The sequence below is a fragment of the Equus caballus genome, chromosome 31 (assembly GCF_041296265.1).
Source record: "Equus caballus isolate H_3958 breed thoroughbred chromosome 31, TB-T2T, whole genome shotgun sequence".
Lineage (NCBI taxonomy): Eukaryota > Metazoa > Chordata > Mammalia > Perissodactyla > Equidae > Equus > Equus caballus.
In genome coordinates, this window is record NC_091714.1 from 12,802,213 (window position 1) to 12,827,788 (window position 25,576).

At 44.1% G+C, this 25,576-nt stretch overlaps 1 protein-coding gene and 1 long non-coding RNA gene across 10 annotated transcripts in view; one reads left to right on the forward strand and one right to left on the reverse strand.

The window, feature by feature from the left end:
• SCAF8 (SR-related CTD associated factor 8) overlaps positions 1–25,576 on the reverse strand; it is a 210,809-nt gene that overhangs the window by 37,126 nt on the left and 148,107 nt on the right. The gene's annotated exons all lie outside the window — the stretch shown is intronic.
• LOC111771399 (uncharacterized) lies at positions 3,063–22,588 on the forward strand. The gene is made up of 4 exons (XR_002805213.2): positions 3,063–3,127; positions 3,356–3,460; positions 22,107–22,217; positions 22,446–22,588. It is a non-coding gene; the product is annotated as an uncharacterized lncRNA (long non-coding RNA).

The window sequence follows — 25,576 nt, forward strand, 5'->3', positions numbered from 1 at the left end:
GGGAGTCAGGCAACTTAATTAGCACTGTGATGTTCAAACAGCAGCTCATTAGAAGCTCATGAAATAATTTAGTGGATCTTGATCAGCATGAAAAATAAATGAATGAACAAATAAATAAAGTAGAAGAGAATAACACAGAATGGAAAATAGTGTGCATGCAATATCACATGGCTATATGTCTATATATCTATATCAATCATATATACGTCTGTGTGTACTGGTTTGCAATGTACAATATATTTTCTCTTGTAGGTCATGGTGAAAAAAAGTGTGAAAGCTCTCAAGTTACAGAACAAAGTGACAAGTGCTTTATTAGAAGTTCATGCAAAATGGTGAGAGCAAAAAGGAGTGTCTGCCTGTGGATTAGTTAGCACCTAGCTCCAGAGTGAGCTGGGTACCATTCTGGCTTCTCACCAAGAAGTCTCTGAAGGATGGGATGCCCAAATCTAATGCTTGGAGCTAAGAAGAGCTTGAAAAGGACTGGTATGAAGTTTCAGGGACTAAGGAAGAAAACAGAGTGGAAGTCCCTTCTCCTGTAGCCTGGGAAAGAGGATGGGCACCTATGAAGGCATAAGAAAGCACAATGACACTAGTTCTGTGTTTGCACGATGAAGCCAGGCTCTGGAAGAGGGGATTAAACCTCAAGAAGATGGAACCCAAATCCAACCTTAATCGCTAGAACTATGGGAGCTGCTGGAACGTCTACCAGTATCAGCTGGGTCTGGAACAAATTCCCATCACCCCACTGTTGATAGAATGCAGAGAGCCTGTGGAATCTGGAAGGCAGGAGACAAGACGCCACATGTGAGGTCCTTTAAATGATCTTAATCTCCAGAGCAGTACCTCCTTTGGGATGATAGGTCATTGCAATCTCCCTTATCAACATATGATAGTTACTAAATTTTCTATTCTTTTAATAAAACTTCCTTCAGGCATATTCTGGATACCAGGTTTACAGGTTGAGGATTTGTGGCAATCCACTAAACTGCCATGTGCAGATATCTTCTCGGGTTTCTGAGCATGGATTCAAGGCAAGAGAAAAAAGATCTTCCCACAGAGTAACACAAGTCATTCATGTTGTAAGCTTCTCTGATGTGGGGTTTCAGTGACCACGGAATAAGGAGTAGCTCAGGGGGCAGTGAAATTCATCGTTATCTTGGGGAGTTGGTTATTGTGTATTTACCTTTTATCAAGCAACATGAGATGATGTCAAGATTAATTATTGTATTCGTTATTTAGTCCATATTTTTTCCTTGTACAGACTTATGATGATAATGACAAGAACTGGGTACTATATAAAATGAACAGCCCTAGAAATGTATAGAAAAATAATGACTAGATTTTATGTTTTAAGTTTCTTTACCCATCAAATAACAAATTACAAGGTCTTTAATAAGTTCCTCTTCACTACAGCTGATGGCTCAGGAGAGAACAGTAGTATGTGTTGAAAGCAGGAGAAATAATTAGGGTACGATTCTTTTTTGTTCTATTAAGAAACAAATGAAATAGTTCACGTGAAAGTGCTTCATGTACTAAAAGGTATATTGCAAATATTAAACATTTCAGTTATTATTACCAATGCTAATAAATTATTATCAAGTAAAAAATTAAAAGTATTAGTGCCCACAAGTAAGTGAAATTGTATTTGATGTTTCCTGGATATGTAGTTTTCCGCACATCTTTATTTTTAAACACAAGGACTCAGGTTTAACTAACATCTTCAAGGATTAACATCAATAAGGCGGAGAGTTTAATAAATAATTGTTCTTCAAAACAGAAGTGCAGATGGCCCTTGATGAGTAAATTTGTTCTATTATCTTCGTTGTATAGATGAAGCAGCAGGAGCGAGGACACTAAATGATTTGGCCAGTGTCACACAGCAGCAGAACCAGAACACAGAATCAGACCATTGTGACTTTAACTTCTAGCCTTGCTCATGATTTTGGTTATTGGTTTGCTTTTCCTTATAGAGCCATAAGCTATTTTCTAGTCTTTGTCCAGAATATAGATGATTATATGTAACATAATGATTATTATATATTATCATCACACACCTCACACTACCAGCAGCCTTAGTGAACGAAAGGATCTTTCTGATCATCAGCAAGACAAGTTCACCCTGTCTATTGCTAGTCTAGATTTAAAGGAAGTTTTTTGCCTTCTTAGCCTTTTAAATTATAACTGTTTTTAGGTTTTACCATGTGTCAATTAAAATCAGGCGGTACCACTTTGTTTTCAGAAAAAAAAGTCTCAAAATAACAAGTAATACAAGGAAAGGTAATAAAGCGAATGTGTTGTTGGTGGCATTTAACTTACTTTAAGTTCTACTTAAAGCTTCTTCAACAGATAAATCATAAGAGGGCAGAGGAAGTATCTACAGTTTAAAAAAGTATTGAAAGAGATACTCAATATTTTTAGATGGGCAAGATTAAACTTTCAAATCTGGAGATGCACATATGGGTAATAACGCGATTAAAAGGTAAACGCGAGAAGCTGATTCCCACAGAAGTTCAGACGTGGTTGTTCCCGGTGGAGCAGAGGGTCTGTGACCGGGGTGGGCTAGAGAGAAGGGGCTTCTGGGGGTAGCAGTAAAGTTCTATTTCTTGCCTTGGGTGGTGCTCCCCTTACAGTAATTCATTAAGCCATGCCCTTGATTTGTGTGGCTTTCTGTATTTGTGGACTTTTTTTTTTCTTTCAAACTAAAGGGATATACATAAAGAAATCATTTTTTTGAAATAGAGAACTAACAATACGATGACGAGTTGTTATTTCCAGGTGTAGTAGGACAAAAAGAGTGGAAATGAAAGGCGATGGTCCCTTCATTTGTCATACAAAAGGCTGGATTTTGAGAGCCTAGGGCACAGAGCACGCTGCGTCAATCACTGAGTGGTCTTCGGTAGTATCTGGCCCCTTCCGTCTAAGAATGTGTTCAAATTGGTTTTGATGGCAAATAAGTCTAATCTATTGTCCCAGCAGATGGAGGTTTTATTAGCTTCGGAACTGCATTTGAAAATGTATCATATCCAAAATGCACAAGTTCTCCAGCTTTATTTCTTGCTTCTAGGTTTTAAGTTCAGAGCATCCCAAAATTTCCTCCTCCAACTGGAACAGTCAAGATAAACCCCAGGTAAATTCTCCTAAACAAACCAGGGCCAGCAGTCCCATTTACTGCAGGATACGTGGCTCCCACTGGCCTCTACTGTAAGTCCTGGCCTCGCTCCGCGGGCGAGAACACAAAGCATCCTGCAGAGGACGCAGGCCGTGGGGACGAGATTTCAGTTCTCCTGAGCCTAACTTCACTCCTTTTTCCGTAGCTGAATAAAATACTTTTCCCTTTCTCTGTTTATTTGCACAGAGGGTTGTTTAACACAGGAGCACAAAGAGTGGAGGGAAAGTCACAGCGACGTGGACTGGAAGGATTTCCAATCACAATAAACACACCCAAAGAGAGAGGAAGATGGTAAGCGATATATTTCCTCTCTGACATTCTTTAAAATAAATGCACAGCCCTGGAGGGGGCAGCCTGACATGTGACGCTGGATGGATAAGTGTGGAGAAGCACAGATCTTTGTACACTACCTACGCCATGCCCAGGCCCCATTCCAGACCACAATTTGGCAAATGGGTCCCAAGGGCCTGCGTATCTGGAGATTGTCTGCAATACAGCCATCGGGGCTGCTTAGAAATCAACAAGACTCCTTTCCCTTCGGTTAGCCTTCGGCAGTCTGGCATGCAAGAAGATGCTCTTTCTTCTCTGACACATTCTGCAGAGCCTCCTGCATCCCCCAAGCTGAGTCTCGGGCCACTGAGAAATGCTGTGATAGGTGTCTAATCTATCCCCCAGCCACAGCAGGCACAGCCGAGAGCAGGCCCAACCTATATTCTGGTCCATCACGTTTTGAAGCGATTTCCCCCGAAGCAGATGAGCAAAATCCACACAAATTTTAAAGCAACATATGATTGCTGTGAAAGAATATAAGGAAGTGTATTTTCTTCAGCCACTTCTACGAATCCATCCCTTCTTATGGCCAAATCCACATGTCATTCTGCATTACTCACTTTGAACAAGACACAGAAACACCGAGCACTACGGCATGGGACACATCACACACTAGGAAGCCTTAAAACATAGCCACCCATAAAAAGCTGGCTTCTCCCGTTGCTGTCAGAGGGGAGCACAGGCGCATAACCTTGCAATTCCTTCAAAAAGAGAAAAATCTCTCTTATTTTCAACATGAAATGACACCCCCTACCCAACACACATCTAACACCAACGATCTGCCCATGGAAAGGCTCCTCTCAGATGATTACACCTCACAAGTCTATCCGGTTCCCATCCGAAACAGTCTGTGAACATGTTGAGCTGAAGGATAAGAGGGACATATGGTAGCTTTATGGGATGACCTGTTGCTATTATTAGTGCTGTCCCCTAGAATTGTGCAGTGTACAACCTGTGAGGCCACATGTGGCAGCCTGATTATACTTGTAACGTCATAATATATTCTTTACTTGTGTATTTGCATATTATGTATATTATAAAAGCAATATGTATATTACACATTTTACATCAATCAGTTCCTTCTATCACTTGTCCATGTAAATCTTATTGATTAGTCAACTCTTATTCACTAAGTTTCATTATTTTAAACCAACATCGATAAGTTAATTATGTTTAGTGCCAAGTGTTAGGATCTCTTTTTCTTCTAATCTTTGAGTATAAATCTCCTTGAAAGTCAGACTTAGTTTCACCTGAGTCAACAGTGATCTTTGATTTTCTCCCCTCCCATTCCATTGGTCTCCAGAAATTGAGGCTGGATTCTAATTCTACCTTAAAAATAAATCTCAAGTCTCTACCCTCTCAGGCCTTCTAATATTTCCTCCGGACCATTACAATAGTTTTCTTGCTGGCCTTCCAACTTCCAGTCTCTCCCAAATCAGTCAATCAGTCACATTATAGCCAGAATTGCTTCCTCAAATACAAATGGGTTTAGATCACTCCTCTGTTTTAGAAACTTTAATGGCTCTATATTCCCCAACAGATAAAGTCCAAACAAATCACTGTGGTATACGATGAGTTTATAGTCCAATCAGCTCATAAGTCGGGGCGAAAATGACTTCCAATGCCAACCAACATCGATTCATGCATCCATTCAATCACAATCCACTGGACCCTCTTAAAAACACAGTGGGATTCAGCAAGCCTGAAGAAAATTGGTAAAACCCAGATCTTAGGGTGCAAACACTTCAGCAGGTGACTGAGATTTGGCCCCAGTCTGGAGTACCAGTCTCAGATCCAGTGAATCCCCATTCACCCATTTCTCCTGTATTCCAAACTTATTGAATTTTTCGTTACCTAAAAATGTGCCAGGTTCTTTGATACCTGCATATCTTTACTTCATCTCCAGTGCTTGGAATGCCTTCCCTGAGTCTCTGCCCCGTGAACCCCTATTCACCCTTCAAGATTCTGCCCAATATCCCCATCTCTGTAAGGCCTTCCCTGATACTCCAAGGCAGAATTATTTGCTCTTTTTTTAGTGCTGCCTGTTCTTGGTTTACACCACTCTGGTAGCAGATTCTTGTATTGTGCTGCAATCATTTGTTTGTCTGTGCTTTCTGCTACATTGAGGGCAGGCTCTGTACTTTAAGGGGTCATGGTTTCTTCAGTTCCTCCCCTGCCATTTGGCACACAGTAGATTACGAACTAATTGAAGAGTGGTAAAGGTCAGCAAAGGAAAACTAGGTCCCCAGAGTGGGGGCCTGAGCCAAATCCCATCTAAAGCACTCACTCTTTTGGGGATGCACAAGCCCTGCCTTGCTCCTGTGAGCCTGTCTCCTTTCTAGTATGGACAAAGATGGTCTCCTTGTGGCTGAGCCCAGCCCAGGCTCCAAAGAGCTGTGGTTTCAATGGGGGAGGCAGTGGGGTAGCAACAGGGAAAGGATGCACCTTCCTATGGACGAAGTTGATTCTTTGGGCCGCCCCGCAGTAAGAGATCCCCTGCAGCTCATTCCAGTATCTCTCACTTCTTTTGAGTTTGGGAACTAACAATCTGGACTCCAGGAAAGTATTTCTAGAAGTGGCTAACTTTGTGGCCAATATGTTAAGGCCACTGGAGTAAATATGAAAGAGGAAATGAGGAATCCATATTTGAAATTACGGTCATGTGCTGAATAACAACATTTTGGTCAATGATGGACCGCATATACGATAGTGGTCCCATAAGATTAGTGCCATATAGCCTAGATGTGGAGCAGGCTATGCCATCTAGGTTGGTGTAAGTACACTCTATGATGTTCGCACAACGACGAAATCGCCTAATGACACATTTCTCAGAATGTATCCCCCTGATTACATGACTTAAGACTGTAGGTACAAATGACCTTCCTTCCTCTCTCCCCTCCTTCCTTCCTAAATGTGGAGAAATTAGCTTGTATGACTGGCAGATGTCATTTTTACGTATTTGAACACATTATTAAACAGTCCATTTTTAAAAAAATCCATTTCAACCAAGTTAAATGAATTTTAGAATCAATTTAGCCTTTATCCCACCAAAGAGGGTAAGACGTGGAAGCTGCCCTCAAGAAATTCATAATCTAGTGGCTACGTTTAGTTCATTGATAGTCTTGCCATTTCCCCCAGAGTGAGACATTTCAGTCCATAGATAGTTATTATGGAGGAACTTTAATTAATTAGTTAATTAATTAACTTTCCCACAATCCCCTGTAGGCTAAAACTGGTGGTTTTCCCAAGAAAAATTACTGAGCCAAAGCCCAAACAATAGAAAAATAGACCAGAGCGTATATATCTGCACATGAATATTCATAAACACTCACAAAGAGGTGGTGAACGTGGACACAGACATTTGCTGCCCAGATCAGCCGAGGGGCAGTAGGACAGCTGGAAATTGCTGCTGCTCGCCAGGCCCAAGGCAGCCGTGGTGGGAGGTGTGGTTTCCTCCCCAGCAATTGGGATCCCACAGCTCACCCTTCCCACGACCCTGGGTGCTCCCAGGTCACTCTGCCTCCTTTTCATGGATACTGGGTGAGGAGAATCTTCCAGGCCTGATCCACCCCTTGGCCTGCTCCTTTAGTGGGTTCACTTCCTGACACTCCCATCTCACCAGCCTTGAAATGGTCTGATGTGATCACAGGACAGGCTCCAGAAAATCGAGTGTCTTCTCTACTCCTTATTACACTAACTCCATCTGCTGTCTTCTGGGAGGTCACAGCAGCCCTATTTGTAGGGCCTGTGACATGAGCACATTTTGTGTCCTGAAGCCTTCAGCAAACCTCAGGAAGTCAGCTCTGCGGGGTGTATCTTCATTTCACAAAAAAACAGAAAGCTGGGGGCCAGCCCGGTGGCACAGCAGTTAAGTTTGCACATTCCGCTTCAGTTGCCCAGGGTTCGTCGGTTCAGATCCCAGGTGCGGACCTACACACCGCTTGTCAAGCCATGTTGTGGCAGGTGTCCCACATATAAAGTAGAGGAAGATGGGCACGGATATTAGCTCAGGGCTCATCTTCCTCAAAAAAAAAAAAAAAAAAGAGAGAAAGCTGGAATTCAGAGTGGCTTACGCAAAAGATAGTCAGTCAAAGCCATTCGGGTAAATTCTGAAGAAAACCAAAGGTATGCTGTTCAAGTTTGAGAAAAGCACATTCCAGAGGGGTAGTTTTCCCCTCTGCACAGCCGAGGCCCATCTGAAGCAAAATTTGCTTCCCATTTTTTTACTGAATGAAGTAAGAGCATCACTTTTGAATTCACTATGTAAAGTTACCCTCAGAGAAACAAGAAGCCCAGCTGAATAAAGTCTAGATAGGAAAGGAGAAGCTTCCAATCTACCAATCTGCCATCTCCAAAGCCCGCAGCCTTTCAAACTGAACACAATGTCTGCCCAGAGAGCAATTTCGTCTCTTGGAGACAAGCCTGTACTTAGGCAGGAAAAAAGGAACAAGGTGCACACATCAGCATCAGTTTCAACTTCCAAAGGAGTATAATCACTGTTTCTGGAAACTTTCTCCTTTCAGATAAACAACTGGGTCCCCAGGTTGAAGATGAGTCACGTCGTCCCACCCCTAGAGCTCCCCAAACCACACATTCCTCTCGCCATTCGCATACATCCTAACCTAAACCAGGGCCACTTATAAAAGGGCTCGTGTTTAACTTGATTCTATTTAATTCCAGTGCTTTCTTCCAGCTACCCAGTCTGTACGTAATTAAAATCACATTGCAGCAAACATTGAATGGAATGAAAAGTTTTACCATATGTATACAATTGACTAGCTGTAGAATTTGGCATGTCTACCATGATCCCATTAAGCAGGGCGAGCCTGGCTTATTTTGGAGTATACATTATATGTTTTGGATCAGTTGTGCTTTTCACTTCTGCTAATGCCGTCCACGACGCTTAACCCTTTGTCAACAGCCACGACGATGTGTTCCTGCATTTCCACAATGAGGACCGCAGCACCCTAGCTCAAAAACTATTTGGCTTGTGGAAGAAAGTTCCTTGGAAAAATTTCTATTTTCGCAATCAAAATTAGCTTTCTCAGTCTTGACAAAGGCTGGGCAGATACCATCAGAGCCTCCAGGATCAAGTGGAACCAAATGGAGAAAATGCAGAAGGAATCATGGCTTCCAAATCCTTAAGGCACAGGGCATTCTTTGAAGCTTGAAAGAAGTAATTTTAGGACAAAAAGAGGAAGTACTGTGCTACTCTAGATAACAAAAATATGAAACTGATGTTCCAAGAGGTAGCAGATACAATTCAAACAGATTCAAGAGGAGTTAGCAGAGGTCAGGCTGACAGATCCGCCTTTGAGGGACATTCCTGACATTCTGAGAGACACAGAGAGGGGGAAGATATCTCTCCACCTTATCACACTGCTGCTCCACCCACCCTCCCTGCACAACCACGAAACGCCTGAGGCCTTTGTCAGAGGAAGCATTCTGGGTTGGACGGGCCTCTGGTCTGACTCTCTGGGTCGCACTCTTCAGACTTGACAGAATTTGTAGTTAACAGAGCTGTAAAGTCGCAATTTTGCTTTAAGACATTCTTCCATATAGATTTCAGATTGAGTTGAAGTCTCTCAACATGTGACACGAAGAAACACATGTTCTTAATCTGTGGGTTTAAAATTGTTTTAGAATTACATCAATGAGACATATCCTCCAAAGGAGAATCAGGCCACCAGCCCTCAAACACGAGAGTGTAAGAGCAACACAGGATAACAGGACTTCCCAGCCTCATGTCTGACAACAAATCAGTTGTTAAAATTCTTTAAAAAGGGACTTTCATCAAGAGTTTAAAAAGAAAAATAGGAGCTTTGGAATCCAGCGGGTATTAGTTTGCTGCTGGAGGCAGGAGTCCCGCTCAGCCGCTCTGAGGAAAGAGTGAAGGCAGGGTACCCAGCACCCCTAGCAAAGAGAGGCAGAGAAACAAGTGTCCTCGATTCATCCATCAGATCAAGTTCCCAAAATAGAACTCGAATCCTGGCTTCTTGTACCGAATACGAAGCTACGGAATGTTAAGATCAGAAAACTACCAAACGGATCTGAAGAATTCATCCCTTAAAACGGGAAGGTGTCGTGAAGTGTTGAGACAAGAATTTTGTACTTAAAACTGGGGTACGTGGTAAGTCATGAAAAATATGATGGTTGACCAGTCAAGTGAAAGAGGAAATAGAAAAAAGGGAAGTAGGAAGATGCTATAGTAGGAATAAGGGCCTGAAATTAGGGAAAAGAAAAACAGGTAATGAGATGAGACCGCTAAGTGGGAAGAAGAGTTCCAGATTGCAACAAGACTGGGAAATAATAACCAACCACTGTGCGGCCATCTGTGAGGTCTTCCGCTTGTGTCAACCTCTCCCCTGTAGTGTGTTCTCCTCACACGACTTCACGGGGCAGGCAGGAAAGGATGAAACTCCCCAGTCTACAGATGGGGAGAGTGAGGTTCAGAAAAGACTCATTTGCCCAAGGTCACAAAGTGAATAACCAGGGACCTCCTTCACTCGTCTTACGGTCTTTCTCCATTAAAGCGCCATGATTCCTGACTTGTCAAATGATTTGAAGGAAAAAGGGAAGACAAGTCTTTCCCCTTTCCTACATCTATCATATAAAAATAAATGGGCTCCGTATGTCTTTTTCCCCTTTGGAAGACGTAACGAAATCACAAGAAGAGAAGTAACTAATGTAGAGGATGTATCAGATTATTTCTGAAATGATACCATAATTCTCCCCCTGCCCTCCCATTCATTATCTGAACAGTAATAAAAGGGGAAACGGCAGGGTCTTTCAGGAGGCTGGAGGGAAAATTCGTTCCTTCACGTTCCATTTCTTTCACTAAAAACAAAATGGAAAAATGCCATATTGCATTTAGGGAACCTGCCACTGGGACCAGTGACGATTTAAGGGGCAAAAAAGGTTTTCTTTGGCATCAGGTAGAGTTACCAGCCTATCTGAGGAAACCAGATGGAAAGAACAATAGATGCAAAATGTACTGTACAAAAGAAACAAATACTGCATTTATCACAATCTTGATTCTAAAAATAAAAGAATTGACTGGGGAACCTGAGTGTCTCAGGGCAGAGCGGGTCGAATGATTCATAGACTAGCCTGAGTATTCAGTCTTCTCTCTTTTACATGGCTTGGTCCCTAGTGTTTTTCTGACTGTCCTGCTCTGGGTGGGATTTTGTGTAACGTGTGTTACTGGTCCACAGATGAAAGCCCAGTGGAAACCAGCTCCCTCTATTCAATACATTTTAGGACTTCTTCCCCTTGCCTAACAAAATATAATATTTTGATCTTGGATATTTCCTCCAAGTCATCAGACATGTGCAATTCTTTAATTTGGCTTCTTGGTTCAACTTAAGCTTGTATGTCCCCCACACCCGCCCCATTGTATAGAGTTGGATAATAGCCTATCTTCTATTTTCTAGCTCCTCTTAACTTAGAAACTAAGAGAATAAGGCTTAAACTGAACTAGGAAAATATTAACTTAGAAATAAGAATTACTTCCAGACCAGAACGGAGGGTCCAGTGTCCACAACCACACGAACCTTAACTGACACAGAAACATAAGATGTTTAACCTAAATAACCACTCTGAATTATCCTGATGGAGTGTCCACAACTTTTGAATCCTTTATTTCTACAGGCTGGGAAAACTGTTAGTTTGGATCCCTGCAGGAAATTGAAAAATTCCCTTCTCAAGAGTTGGTTAGGCTGGGAATTGATAAGTGAGAGGGTGAGAGGGAACTCTGCCTGGAGCCCAGAGAATCAGTCTTCTCCTTGTGCTGCGATAATCCTACAAAGCGGCTCCCGGCACAACACAGTCCCGTCTTGAAGTGGGTGGCTGTGAGATAGTGGATCTTTGACTTTAAGCATCACTTAGCTATAGAGGTACAACTCCAATCTCAAGCTCAAGGGCTCATCAACATAATCAAACACAGAGCACAAGGACCCTCCAGGGACCTCATTTCTCTGACGGCCTGGTATTCTAGTAGTTATGAAATGCTCCTTGGAGGAAGGGGCTCACCTTATTCGGGCAGAAGCAATTTACTCTGCTCGCTAGAAACTCATCCTGTCCAGACTACAGCGTTGATCTCAAGTGTGTGAGTGAAGAGGAAGTCCTCTAGCTCATCTGCCAAGGTAAAGACCTCAGGTTCACGCTCACAGCAATTATAATCAATCTCAAGATGTCTTTCGGGGAACAAAGGATGCCGAGACAGCTGCTTCTTCATTAGCCAAGAAAATTAAATAGAAACCTATGGTGAGCAGAGCACCCATTGGCAGATGTCAGCTCAGTTCTCCCAGTGGATGGCCAGTCTAGATGAATGGAAATGCTTTTTTGTCTGGTTGTTCTATCAATTACTGACAGAGGGATGTTAAAATTGCCAACTATGATTGTGGGTTTGTCTATTACTCCCTTAAATTCTGTCAATATTTGTTTCATGTATTTTAAGCTTTATTACTACATGTATACAGATTTAGGATTGTGATGTGTTCCTGGAGGATTATCCCTTGTATCTGGTATTATTCATCACCCTGAAGTCTGTTTTATCTTATATTTATGTGGCCACTCCAGCTCTCTAAAGCAGACTGTTTATATGACATACTACTCCACCTTTTTACCTTCCACCTACTTGCGTTTGTATTTAAAGGCAGCATATCATTGGGTCTTTCTTTTTCTCCAGCCTTATAGTCTCTGCCTTTAATGTGGAGTGTTTAGTCCCTTTACATTTAATGTTAACTATTGAGGTGGCTGAATTGACGTCTGCTACTCTGAATTATTTTTTGTTTGTGCCATCTGTTTTTAAAATTTTTTCTGCTCCTCCTTTCTCACCTCTTTCTGGGATAACTACATAGTTTTTAGAATTCCATTCTCATTTCCCTTCTGCCTTTTTAACTGTGTCTCTCTGCATTTTCTTCAGAAGTTCTGAACGAATATGATTTTATAAAGGACAAAAACAAACACCCTAATACCCTCTGCCTCAAGATGCTGCATCAATCCATCAAGCTATGTAATCAGTTACTGAGGTGAGCAGGGAAACTTGCCCCCACCTTCTGACCATGCCACCCCCGCAGCCCCATCCAAGTCCTGAAAAGCAGGGGAAGGCAATGCTCTCTGCCTTCTTAAGAGCCCAGCTGGAGCTACGATTCTACATACTAAAAGAATATAGCAGCTTTTCTTTAGGTTCTCTTTACAGCAATTTTTATAGAATCTACACTCCTGGATCTTCATGACCTCCCCACTAAGAATTCAAATTCCTGAACTTCTATTTTGTTTCTTCATGTTTCTTCCATGAACTTCCGCTCTATTCATATCATGTTGCAAGTCATTCTCTGAAAATATGTCTTAAAACCAGGTTTCAGGCCTGAGAGAACTGAATAAACCTAAGGCTTGCATGGAGCTCCCTCTTGAGGCAGCCTTTACAAAGATGTTGAAAACTGCATTTGCATGAATTGGTGGTAGCAGTCCCAGCTTCAGGAGCTAATAAAATTAATCCAGAAGATAAACTGGCTAATTTATGGACGTAAATATCTTCTTCTTAGAAGGAATTCTAACTTCTTAAAAGACAAGATGACCTCCAGCAGAAAAATAAACAGCGCCTCCCTAAAGGCATTCCCTAAATAGAAAATAATAAAAAGTTGGACATACTTTGACAGCCAGAAAGATAAATGTGATTTCAGAATCCTGGTGCTCTTGTTAGTTTTAGATATTGTTCCTTACCTTGGAGAAAGGCAAGCTTTCTCCAGAAAGACAGGTGGTGAGTGTGGGTTTGTGTGTGTCACACACTGGGTCTAGAGAGAGACTTCTGAGTCAGAGGGACCAGGGTTTGGACACTGACTGTCACTTCTCAGCTTGACTTTGGGGAAGTTTTTAAATCCCCTTAAGACATCTGCAAAATGGGAGTGATAGAATCTACTTCAAAGGGTGCAGAGAGAGGGCCCTTAGCACAGGGCCCAGTGCACAGAAAGTGTGTGTTGAGTGCTCTTATTATTTACTGTCACTCCTATTATTTACCATTATTATTAAATGTATACACTTACACATTTATAAGACTCTTAGATGAGGAGCAGGACATTATTTAAAAAAAAAATCACCAAGATGCTTCCAGCATCCCTAATTATTGCACGCTTTCCACATTAGCTAAGAAAAAAATTTTTTTTCTAAGTTTTTCACCATCATTGGGGACATCATCTGCTGAATTAAAACAATGACAACCGTGAACTTCTTTAAGGCAGTGTGCCGACGACACTTGAACAAGCACCATCAATTTGGTGGAAGAGTCAGTTAAATCGCTCGCTCGATTTTCAGAGCTTAACCAAACATATTGACGTGGGCATGGCACTGGATCTCCTCAAGCTGTGGGGAGGCTGCCTTCCTGACACGATGCTGGAAAGGTGGAAGGAACATTTTCTACTTGGGATTTGTGACGTTGTCCCAAATTCCCTCCCACTCCAGCCTGGCCTCAGTATCGAGGTGATGCATCCTCTTCAGTAAACGCAGCCGCCAATGGGACACGCTGCGAACTTGTGCGTCAGCCCCCAGCCGCCTCTTTGTTTTTGTGCGTTTGTTTACTTGTTTGTTTTAGGTCTCCACCTCTGCCCACATATTCAAACAGCAGACAAAGCTGGGAAACTGGCAGAAAAGTCTGCAAGCTTTGAACAGCCTTGGAGAAACAGGAAAGAAAAGGAGGCAGGCAGATAACGATCTCAGTTTCCAACAGATAAAATGGTGGGTGCTGGGAAAACACCCACGGAGGCAAATCGACTGGGGGAAAGACTGACGGACAAAACAAGATCAGAGAGTCAGGAGTCTGGAAGGCCCACTGGGACACTGTGGAGATAGCTTTGCAAGATGCCCAGGCACTTCCAAGGGGCAGGCCCCAGCACCAGAGAGTGCTCAGGCTCACGGCCCAACAGGTACAAATGGGGCACATGGGCATACGGAGCCTTAGGACAAACACTGAATGTTCTTGTAGAGCCTCAATTTCATTTAAAGACCGCGAGGAGCTGTCGTCAGAGAGTGAAGTAGCTGGATATGGTACAAACCATGACTTGCATCTTGAAACAAACCTACGTGTGGAACAGAGCATAAGGTTTGTGCAAGTTTTTATGATTCCACATGAGTTTTCTGATAAAACAAGGTTATTTCAATGCTTGTGATGGACCACTGCTGTGCCCTCGGCTCCCAGAGGATGGAGATTTTCTTTTTCTCCTTTGCCATTAATGGCGCATGGATAGGAAAAAATGAGACGCGCTGCTCTAAGAACATCAAGAAAATGTCACATATTCCAGGCAGGGTTTCGTGAAACCTTTCTCAGGATCGTCCTGTTGGCCATTCAAAGTGCCTCTGACATGCAATCTTTACTTGGGGAACAGGAGTGCTTGGAAGATGTGCAGAACCTTCCAGAAGGCTCCAGATGTTGTCCCCCATGGAGGATCGCAACTCCCCTGATGTCTCTCATCACAGAGCAGGCCGCTGACCCTGCGGCCCAGCCTGGCTCCCCAGGTTTTAAAGGTGAGAGACTTCAGGTGTGTCAGGAAGTGGGATAGAGGGAAGCAGCGCACCCAGGGATGGGCTGGATGTTTTTTCCTGTGAAGGATGAGCTGCGACAGGGGACAGTCTGTGTACTCTCTCACCTCCCTCTTAGGACCTAGAAAAGCCTGGGAAGGTCCCAAAGGTGAACACAGAAGCCACGCATCACATTTTCCAACAGCCTCACTGTGACATCTTTTCAAATCTTGATACACCCTAGAGGGAAAACTCAAAAGGGAAGGTGGCAAGTGGGAAGCTTTCAAAATCAGGAACATGTTACTTAAAGCTTTCAACGCCGGCCTTTTCTCCTGCAGTATCGTGGCCACCGTGAGCTGTTTCCATCAGGACTGCCAATAAATCCTGTGGAAATGTTTGTGGTTTCGTGAATAGAGACGACAGTGTGTGTGCACACGTGTGTCTGCGTGTGTGTTAAAAGGAATAAATACCCTGCAGTTCAAAAGCACCCGTAGGGAAGTCTCAAGTTCTGTTTTTTAAAAAATATTAACTTTCTGGGGCCGGCCCTGTGACTGAGTGGTTAAAGTTCCTCATGCTCCACTTTGGCAGCCTGGGTTCATGGTTGTGGATCCTGGGCGTGGACCTACTCTACTGTCAGCCATGCTGTGGAGGCATCCCACATACAAAAAATAGAGGAAGATTGGCAACGGATGCTAGTTCAGGGCAAATCTTCCTCACCAAGAAAAATAAGAAGAAGAAGAATAAAACATTAACTTTCAGTCATAATAGCTCACAAACTATGAAATAGGTAAATTTAATCATCCCCATTTTCTGATAAGAAGACAGGCACTACTGATTACTAATGTGAGTATTCTTCCTACTGATGTCCAACTCCATAGGGCTTATTCAAGTCAGATACCTGTTTAAAGTCGGTGGAAATCTAGTCTGAGAGTAAAGATTTCAGATCAAGGTCACCTTTCCATATTTAAGTTTTAAAAAGCAAATGTTTTAAAATGGAGTGTCTATTTTGGTACAGAAAGAACTAAGATCACAAACAAAAAACATTTGGTCCCCAGTTCTCATTTGCTTATTGCGTCCCAGTGTTGTGTTCTCATCACACTGTGTCTGAGTGGACTGGTCAAACTGGACAACACGGAGGGGTGAGGGAGTCAGATGGAGTGGGCAACAGCAGGAGTCGCGTGGGGACTGAAGGGAATCCCCTCCTCCATGGGCAGGAGAAGCAGCAGCAGTGAGTTTGCGAGTGCCAAGGGTCACATGCCTGAGGGCAACAGGAGCCTGGCTAGATGCTGTGGTCAAATGCTGCTGAAGCCACTGCAGTCAAGAGTCTAGACTCTTAGAAGCCTGAATCTAGAATCTAGAAGCCTGAGCCCATGCCTTGAGCCTGGACCCTCCCATAGGGCCACCAAGAGCCATCTATGTCCCGCCTGCAGGTTTCAGGGATGGAAACCCACTCCCTCCTTACACCGCTCTCTTTTTCCCTTGTGAGCGGACACACAGCATTCACAGGGTCTTCCCAGCCCTGCCTTGCATGCCTCACCCCTGTCCTTTCCTCCTCTGCCGATTCCATCCTGGCTCTTAGAAGGGACCTGGTGGGTTCCTGAGGTAACAACTCCCACTTACTGAGTCATCTTGATGCCCCTAGCACTGTGCTAATGGCCCACTTCATCTGACGAACCCTTACAAGATCTACCATCTCTGCTTTCCGCTTAGCTCACCCCTGACCAGTGGATCCACAGCCTTCCCCGCCCTCTCATCCCCCTGGCTCTTCAAGAGCCCAGACGACTACCACAGGGTCCTTTGCTTTGACAACTACTTTCTCCATCTAGGAAAATGGCACGGCACCCACCCAGTCAGAAATCTGTCAGTCGTCTTTGACTCCTGCCGCCCCCACAGTCTCCTATCTGCTTCTGGGTACTTTTGCCATAAGCATCTTTGCCATAAGCATCTTTGCAGCAAGTATTTTTGCTGCATTTCTGTCACATAACTAATTGGCCATAAGGCAATTTTTCCGTAAAAGATAAAATAACTGGTTGACAGTTTGGTTTCATTTCTCCATTCACACAGTGCTCCCATTTTTATATTATATAAATCTTAGCTCCACATTTCCCATAGAACTTCAGAATGTCTAACAGACATGCGACAGTATGCCACGAACTGACAGCGTAGAAGGCTTTCGTGGTGCAATACAAAGCTCAGTTACAAACACGCATAGTAGTATTTGTAAACCGATACCTCTCTTAATGAAGGAAGAAATTTTAGCGAAAAATAAAAGTGTGACAGATGCTGAACGAGATGAATCTACAAGCAAAAAAGACATATACTACTATGAATGAGACACTTCGAAGACAAGCGCTTAGGTACAACCCACAGAATAAAATCAATTATTTGCGCAGTATTGTCATCAATCTACACACATTTTTAATATATTCAAATATTTCGTGCTTCGCAATAAGGTCTTTTCAATTTTGTTATTCAGTTTTCATGACTTTTTGGTGTCCTTTTTTATTTTTCATGATTTTATATTTCATGGCAAAACTGCCTCATGGGCAACTAGTTATGCGGCGAAAATGTCTGTGGCAAAGATGCTTGCAATGAAAATACTGGCCACGCTCATATCCAGCCCATCAGGAAGTCCTACTGAGGCTCTATCCAAAAGTATGCACCCTCTTTTCTCATTTCTCCTTCTCTCCTGACATCTTCATGGCAGCTCCCTCGACACAGGAGGGACAGCCTCGGAGCAGTCTCTCTGCTTCCGCCTTGGCCCTCTTCAATCTTTTCTCCCCAAGGCAGCAGAAGTGATGTGATTACAACGATAACATCCTCCCACTGAACACTCCTCAGGGGCTGCCCATCGCCCTGAGATGAATACAGACTTTGGTCTCAGCTGGAATGTCGCCTCTTTTTCCGTGGCAACACTTTTCTTCCTTCTCACCCCATCCCCAAACATTCTCTCCTTCAGACTCTTGTTTACTCGCATCATTGCACTTACTACAACCGAAATTATTTTAGCCATTTCTTTGTCGCTTTGTGTCCTAGAACATACAGACCATGCGTGTCACTCACGCATTAGAACATATGTCCCCTGTGGGAAGGGTGCTTGTTCACGACTTTATCCCGGTGCCACAACAAATACTTGTTGAAGGTGGAATAAACGACCCATGTGGTACTTGAATTTTGTCCTGCTCTTCATTCCACCCACCCACCTCATTTAACTTTAAACTCAACTTTTCGGTTCTCTTGGTTTTAGTGAAACGCTCCCACTAATAGCCTTTCTGCCAGAGGAATGAGGTCAGACATCCTCTGGAGACCTTTGGCTCCTGGTTCCAAACTCCCCGAGCACCTCCCTCCAGAACTGCGGCATCAAAAGCCCGAGGTGGGATTCTGGGGCTACATTCTGTCTGGCCAAGATGCCAAGACAAGTTATCAGCAATCCTGAAGGAGGAGGAGGCCTCAGGATGACAAAGGGTTTCCAGTGATTCATTGGGTTGGACCATTTTTTTACCAACAACACATTTATCATTTCCTCTATCCAACTGCTGAAATATATGGCATCTCAGGAAAGGAAGTGGGTGGGTCCTGGCTGGGGGAACTTGCCCAAGCACATAGACGCCCTCCCCCCCTTTGCCCAGCTCCTGGCCCACTCTGGCTCTGAGCCAGGGAACCTAGCACCTCCATGTGTTGACCTGTCCTTCTCAGTCTATGTCCCAGTGATCCTGGTGGGTAGGGAGGGAAGCAGGTAGGTAGACAGATGTAGGGTTCAGCTCCCACCCCACCACTTAACCTAGCCATGAAATTGGGCGAGTCACCCCACCTTTCCAAATCCATCCCACAGATGAGAGAGAATACTTGGTAGATCTGTTGTGAGGATTAAGTGAGAAAATGTAATTAGAGTGCTTGGTATGTGCCTGGCACATAGAAAGTGCCCCACAAATAAGAGTTATTCCTTGTGCGTGTGTGTGTGTGTGTTCCCAGCTGGGCATATGTGAGGGATCAGGGGGAGGTAAGTGCACCTTTTCTTAGGAAAGCCCCCATACTGGTGACCTCCATCCTTGAGCCTACTTCTGCAGGAGGTTGGTCTCAATCAAGGTCAGCTATCCTAAGTGGTCCCACAACCCCTTCTAGCTGGTCATTCGCCTTGTTCTCTTCCTTAGTGGAAAGGGGAAGGGGAATTGTTCCAAAGTGACCGACCATTTGGCATTTAACCCAAGGAATTTCATTCTGGTTTTGTGGGACCATTTTATAAACTAGTTGAGGTCATTTGGATTTTTATCGAAGTCATCTGAAGGATCAGCGATCCCACTGAGTTGGAGTCCCTGTGAAGCAGATGAGTATGCTGCACCCAGGCCGTTTGTAGTATGGAAAAGGACGGGGTCCGAGTTTTCTTGGGTGACCTCTCAAGCAGTTTGGCTCCATGAAAATAATAACATTAAATCAGTTCACATCTTGATTTGCATTCCGTTATTGGAAACTGCACCAATCTTCCTACACCAGCAGGTCGATTCTCTGCAGATCGTGGAAATTTTTAAACCAAAGTTGTCAGGAAGCAAATGCATGACAGCCCAGCGAACGTGAAAGGAAAATGCCACAGGGGTGGGCCTGGTGGTGTAGTAGTTAAGTTCGTGCACTCCACTTTCGTGGCCCAGGGTTCCCAGGTTCAGATCCCGGGCACAGACCTAGCACTGCTCATCAAGCCGCACTGTGGAGGCATCCCACATAAAATAGAGGAAGACTGGCACAGATATTAGCTCAGCAACAATCTTCCTCAAGCAAAAAGAGGAAGATTGGCAACAGATGTTAGCTCAGGGCCAATCTTCCTCACCAAAAAAAAAAACGAGAGAAAATGCCATAGGCTGCCTGCTGCTTCTACAGCTGACTGATTATTCCAAGACTATAACTGAGGGCCATTTACATCCCCCTCTCTCCTCCACATCCCACTTTCCAAACATTTCTCTGTATACCAGGATAAACAGATACAAGAAGAAAATGCGACACTTAAATCAGTAATTTTTTTTCTGAAATTGACTAAAAGCAAGGTTTTCAACATTCTTGGAGGATTATAAACATGCGCGTTCTTCCTCAGTCCCTAACGGACAAACAGGCTGTGTTCAGTGGAAGGAGAAGGATGACCACGGCTTCTCCAGTAGGAGGAGCTGCTCCTCAGATGTGTATGATATGCCCATTCACTTCCTAACAGTCACGCCGGAAGATGGAAGTGCTGCCGAAGCGGCCATAAAGTACAGACGCTGCCTTTGCTCAACATTTCATGTAAACATTCTGATGGCTGGTTTGAAATGAGTAATATTCCCTCGCTGTAAGTCAGAGTCTTGTCATAGCCTTGGTTAACATACGACTGCGTTCCACCTGGCTTGAATGAAAAGATTATGACTACCTCTTCGCTGGCACAATCCTAAAATATTCAGACGATGGCATGGAATAGTCACTCAGATTCCCTCAAGAGGCACCTGCGGGGCCTGGCACGTCTGCGCAATCAGGGTCCCTTCCCACCCCGCTTCAAGCTGGGGATCCTTGGAACACAAGGCAGCACCTGTCCCCTTATGTCCAATGCCCCTGAGTTGGGCCCAGGGACTTTTAAAATCATAAGAAGGCACCTTGACCTCCTATGCCAACCTTCATCTCAGCATCTCAAAGTTCCTTGCATGTAAGTGGAAATTATTAAAACCCTCAAGGCGGAGGTCGATGTTGGTGGTCTTGCCTCAAAGATTCCCAACCAGGCCAGCGGCAGGGGCGGGGGCTGAAGGCTGTCAATCAGAAAGATGCAGTTTGTCACTTCCCTCCCCGCTTCTCCCACACGGTATAATTTGGTTACATATGCAGGGACTACAGGCTAGTTTTACCAGTGAAATCCAGAGCTGCTATTAAAAAAAAATTGATTACCCTTGATTCGCACTTCTTTTTAATGCTCCTCCAATTATCGTAAAAACGGCATTTGAAAAATGTAGAGAAACAGATTTGATAGAAAGAAATTCATTTCCTGAGACTTTGAGAAGACATGTTCCTCTACTGGAAAACTTCCTCCACTGCGGCCTTTCCCAGTTGAATTACAGTCAATAATTCACTTCTCCATCAAACACTTACTTAGCCCTTGCTGTGCGTGAAGAGCACTGTATGGACCATGAAGATCAGATCAATCTTTTGTCCTTGTGAGTACCACAGTGTGTTCAAGCAAAGAGGCCACAGGTGGGCGTGGGGCAATGAGTAACTTCTGGACACAAACACAACCAGGATGAGCCATCCTTTGGGCACCATGCTCCCTGTACTACAGCAATTACTGCCCAACATTTATTAGAAACATCTTTGTTGTAGGCAGACAGCTGAGTGCTTCATATGTAGCGATCTTATTTATTTCCATTTTAGAGATGTGAAAATGGGCTCAAGGAAGTTAAATGATGTGGCCATGGTCACAGAGCTAGTCAGTGGTAGAGAGGAAATTGAGACCACATCTGGATGACTCCAAATCCAGAACGCTTAGCCACTTACTCATAGACAAACACCCGGCATAGCAACAGCCTTCCCAGAAATGCACGTAACTCTGACTGTGTCGCTCCTTCCAGCTCAGCACAGCCTCCTTGCAAAGCTGAACTCTAAGTGGTAGATTTAAGATGAACTTGGGGCAATGGGAAAGAAAATCGATATACCATAAACCATGGAAACTGACTCGATTGTGTCAAACGGCAGCCTTCACTCATTTTTGCAATAATTTTTTCAGTTAATCAGCCATGGCTTACCTCCCACATCCTTCTGAACTCTACTCCAACAAATGTCATTTCATCAGTGAGGTCTTCCCTGATCTCTACACATAAAGCACTAACCATAGCCTCCCCCACGCTCTTTCCATTCTATCCTCCTTACCCTGCTTCATTTTTCTCTACTGCGCCTATACCCACCCAACACTATATTAATGTCACTGTCCATCTCTTCCCACTAGATTAAAAGCTCTACGAATCAGGGTCTTTGTTTTGTACATTGTTGTATTTCTGGTCTAGCGAGTGCTTGGCCCATATCAAATGCAATCTATTAAATAAATGGACACATTTGTTGAATCTGAAAATGAACAAAATGCTGTGCTCTACAGGCACGGAAGACGGAAGATGTGGAGTCCGAGCCCCTCGGCATGGCGTTTCTGCCCCCTCACGCTCAGACCAGCAATTCCTACCACATCCATACGTGGACTCTACCTCTCCTCGTGAGTTACTTACTGTTCCCTGCTAGGCGTTTTCCTGTCTCCCTGCTTTTGCTCTGGGTTCCTTACCTTGGAATCCCATTCCACCCCTACCCACAGTCAAAGCTTAAATGCCAACTCTTCCATGAATCCATCTCCATCCCTCTCCTTGCCTTCAAAACAAGTACTCTTCTCTCTGCAGCACAGCACTTTCTCCCTCTATTAAACCATTGGTGTCATCTTGCCTTGTAGGAGGTTTATGTTGGTCCTCCCAACCATCTCCAGGACAAGATTTCTGTGCCTTATTCAGCTTTTTATTCTCTTACATGGCAAGTAGAACTCTTTGCTTAGTAGGCAACTAATAAATGTTTCTAGAATAAACAAGATCCAGAGAGCATGCGGTACCAGTTTCTGCAGGGCGAGCACCAATGAGTCAAGCTTAAAGAAATGGGCAGAATGATCTTGGCAAGACATTCAAAGTTCAATGAAATGGTTACTTAACCAAATCAACTTTAAGTCTTGTCTTTTTTCTAGAAACAGTCAAAACAATCAGTCCATTTGGTCTACGATTGTACAGTATTTTCTCTGGGGTTAGAATCCAGATTATAAATTGAAAGCTGAACTGGCATTCTGCGGCTCCCGGCATTTATGTGAGCCACACAGACCCTGAGGTACCTAGTGACATGAATACATTTGGGACTAAACATTAAGCACTCTCTGACTAACCCAATATTCCCATGATCTCGGTACTAACTGCCTGACAGCAAGAACAGCTGCAAAGGATTGAATGCTCGCTGTATCCAGGTCCCGGGCTACATGATTTGCAGACCGCATATCGCTTGTGCCTCACAAGTAACTATGTAGAGGATGCGTTCCTTCCATGACCTGCCTCACAGGGTGGTTGAGTGGCAAAGGAGACCACTAACATGGAATACAGAGAGCTCTGTAAAATGGAGCGCACTACACATTGGTGTCCAGGATGATGATGGTGACAAATTCGCTATGACCAGGGACATATGCTGTTCCCTGAGGAAGTGTCCTTGTCCGGGTGATTGAGACTGAACAAATCTCTAGGTCACACATTTCCCTGACTTGGACTCCCAAATTGTGGGCTATTAGGATTATCTTAAGTCACTAGAAGAAAACAATGAATAATGGTAGATTGTGTTTGAATATAAGAAAAGGTAAATGGGGGAAAAGATGCTTTGATTACTGTTATAAGGTTCAAGCACGGGAAAAGAGGGATAACACTGGGCATTTTTGAGTCACCACCAATGGAGGTAGGCGCCAGGTGGGACGCAATGGAGACCCGCTGGCCGTGGCCTCTGACATGTGGCTCTTACAGTCCGTCAGGTGCTAGAGAAAAACTGTGAAGCGCTGGCCACACAGATAGCCCTGAATTTAGTCTGAGCTGTGCACTACAGGAAAGCAACCTAGCGCTACGAGGTGATGTGACAGGAGGAGCTGACCTGGAAAGAGGGGTCAAGCAAGGCTCCTGAGGGGAAAGTTGTATTTGAGTAGAGACCAGAAGAATGAGGAGAAGTTGGCCAGACAAAGGCAGGGAGAGGAGAGAGACATTACAGAAAAGCGTGAGACCTGAAAAAATGTACTGTCCCCAAAACATGAACGGAAAACTGCAAAGTTGACATTACTGTTGAATAAAATGCAAGTAAAACAAAACACATGGTCAACGGTATTGTTAGGATTTAGCAGTCATAAATATTTCAGTGTATTTGAAAAAAAAGTGCCAGTTTAGATGCTCTCAGTTCGTAAGACTCCTCAAGCATGTGGAAGATGGCTGAGAAATCACAGGCACTCAAATGAAAGGAGTCAGTCATAGGCAAATAATTTCAAAAGCCGAAACACTAAAACTTTAAAAATATTTTTGCACTCAAATATATTTAATGTGGCAGGTTGGTTCATTTTAATATGATTGATATGATATGAGCTGGGAACCTTCAAAATAAAAATATGGGCTTCCCGTGTTCTGCTTTGGCGGCTCAGGTTTGATTCCTGGGCATGGACCTACACCACCCATCAGAGCCCATGCTCTGACAGTGACCCACATACAAAATAGAGGAAAATTGGCATGGACGATAGTTCGGGGAGAATCTTCCTCAGCAAAAAAAAAAAAAAAAGAAAGAAAAAAAGAAATATATATATATATTATGTGCAGGTCATATTAGGGATCTGGGTTTTATTTTTAAGAGAAATGGGAACAGATGTGTGTGGGTGTCTCAGTGTGTGATGTGTGTGCATTTGCACAGTCAGATTTACACTTTAGAATGATCACTTTGACTGTGGTGTGGAAAGGAAACGGAAGGAGGCAAGCACGGAGGCAGGAGGCCTGTTAGGAAGGGACTGTAGTAACTCAGGTAAAAGACGATGGTCATTCGGATTAGGAAACATGACGGAGGTTAGAGGAAAACACAGATTAAAGGCTCTTTTGGCCTTTTACGTCAACTCCTTGGGCACTGAGCCTGGACTCTTAGATGGAATTCAGTTCTGTAGTCAACAGTGTCTCAGTGTTGTTCAGGGATATTCTAGACTGTTTCATATTCCACCCAGGGCTGGCATAAAGGCACTGGCAGACCTTAAGAAATATACAGAAGAATACATTAGGACACAATTCAGGCTTGGGATTACAGTGTGTAGTGGGCCGAATGGTGGCCCCAAAATGACATGCCCATGTCCTAACCTCGGAATCCTGTGAGTGTGACCATATTTGGGAAAAGGGTCTTTGCCGATGTACGTAAGGATTTCGAGATGAGGTCACTCTGGGTTATCTGGATGGGCCCTCAATCTAATGACAAGTGTCCTTCTAAGAGACAGAAGGGAAGAAGACACAGAGAGAAGAGGAGGCATCTGTGAGAAGACAGAGGCAGCCCTGGGAACTAACACCTAGTGCACACAGAGCAAGACAGGAAGAGGGGTGCTCCAGAGGGGTGCTCCCGAGGGGCGCTCCCGAGGGGTGCTCCAGAGGGGCCCCGACGCTGCTCCTCCTCTTCACTTATTCCTCACAGACCAGAGGGCCCCCGACGCGAGGCTGGGCACCGAGAGCCTGACTCCCGGCGTTCCCCTGTGCCAGGCTCGAGACAAGCCTCTCCCAGCCCCACTCATGGAGGGGCCACCTGTGGCCCTTTGCAGCCAAGGTCACACAAACTAGGGGGTGGGGAGGGAGTGAGAGGACTTAGACCGAGGAGGTGAACAGAGCCTGTCCGGGGGAAGAATTGAGAGAGCAGTGGGTAGGGAGGAAAGAGAAGGACTGGAGAGGTTAGGAACATTCACGAAGCCCTGGATAAGCTTGAAGAAGAAGCTCTCCAAGTTCTGAAAAAGGAGGTTGTTAACCTCTCCATGCCCCCAGCACCTTCTCCTCCATCCCA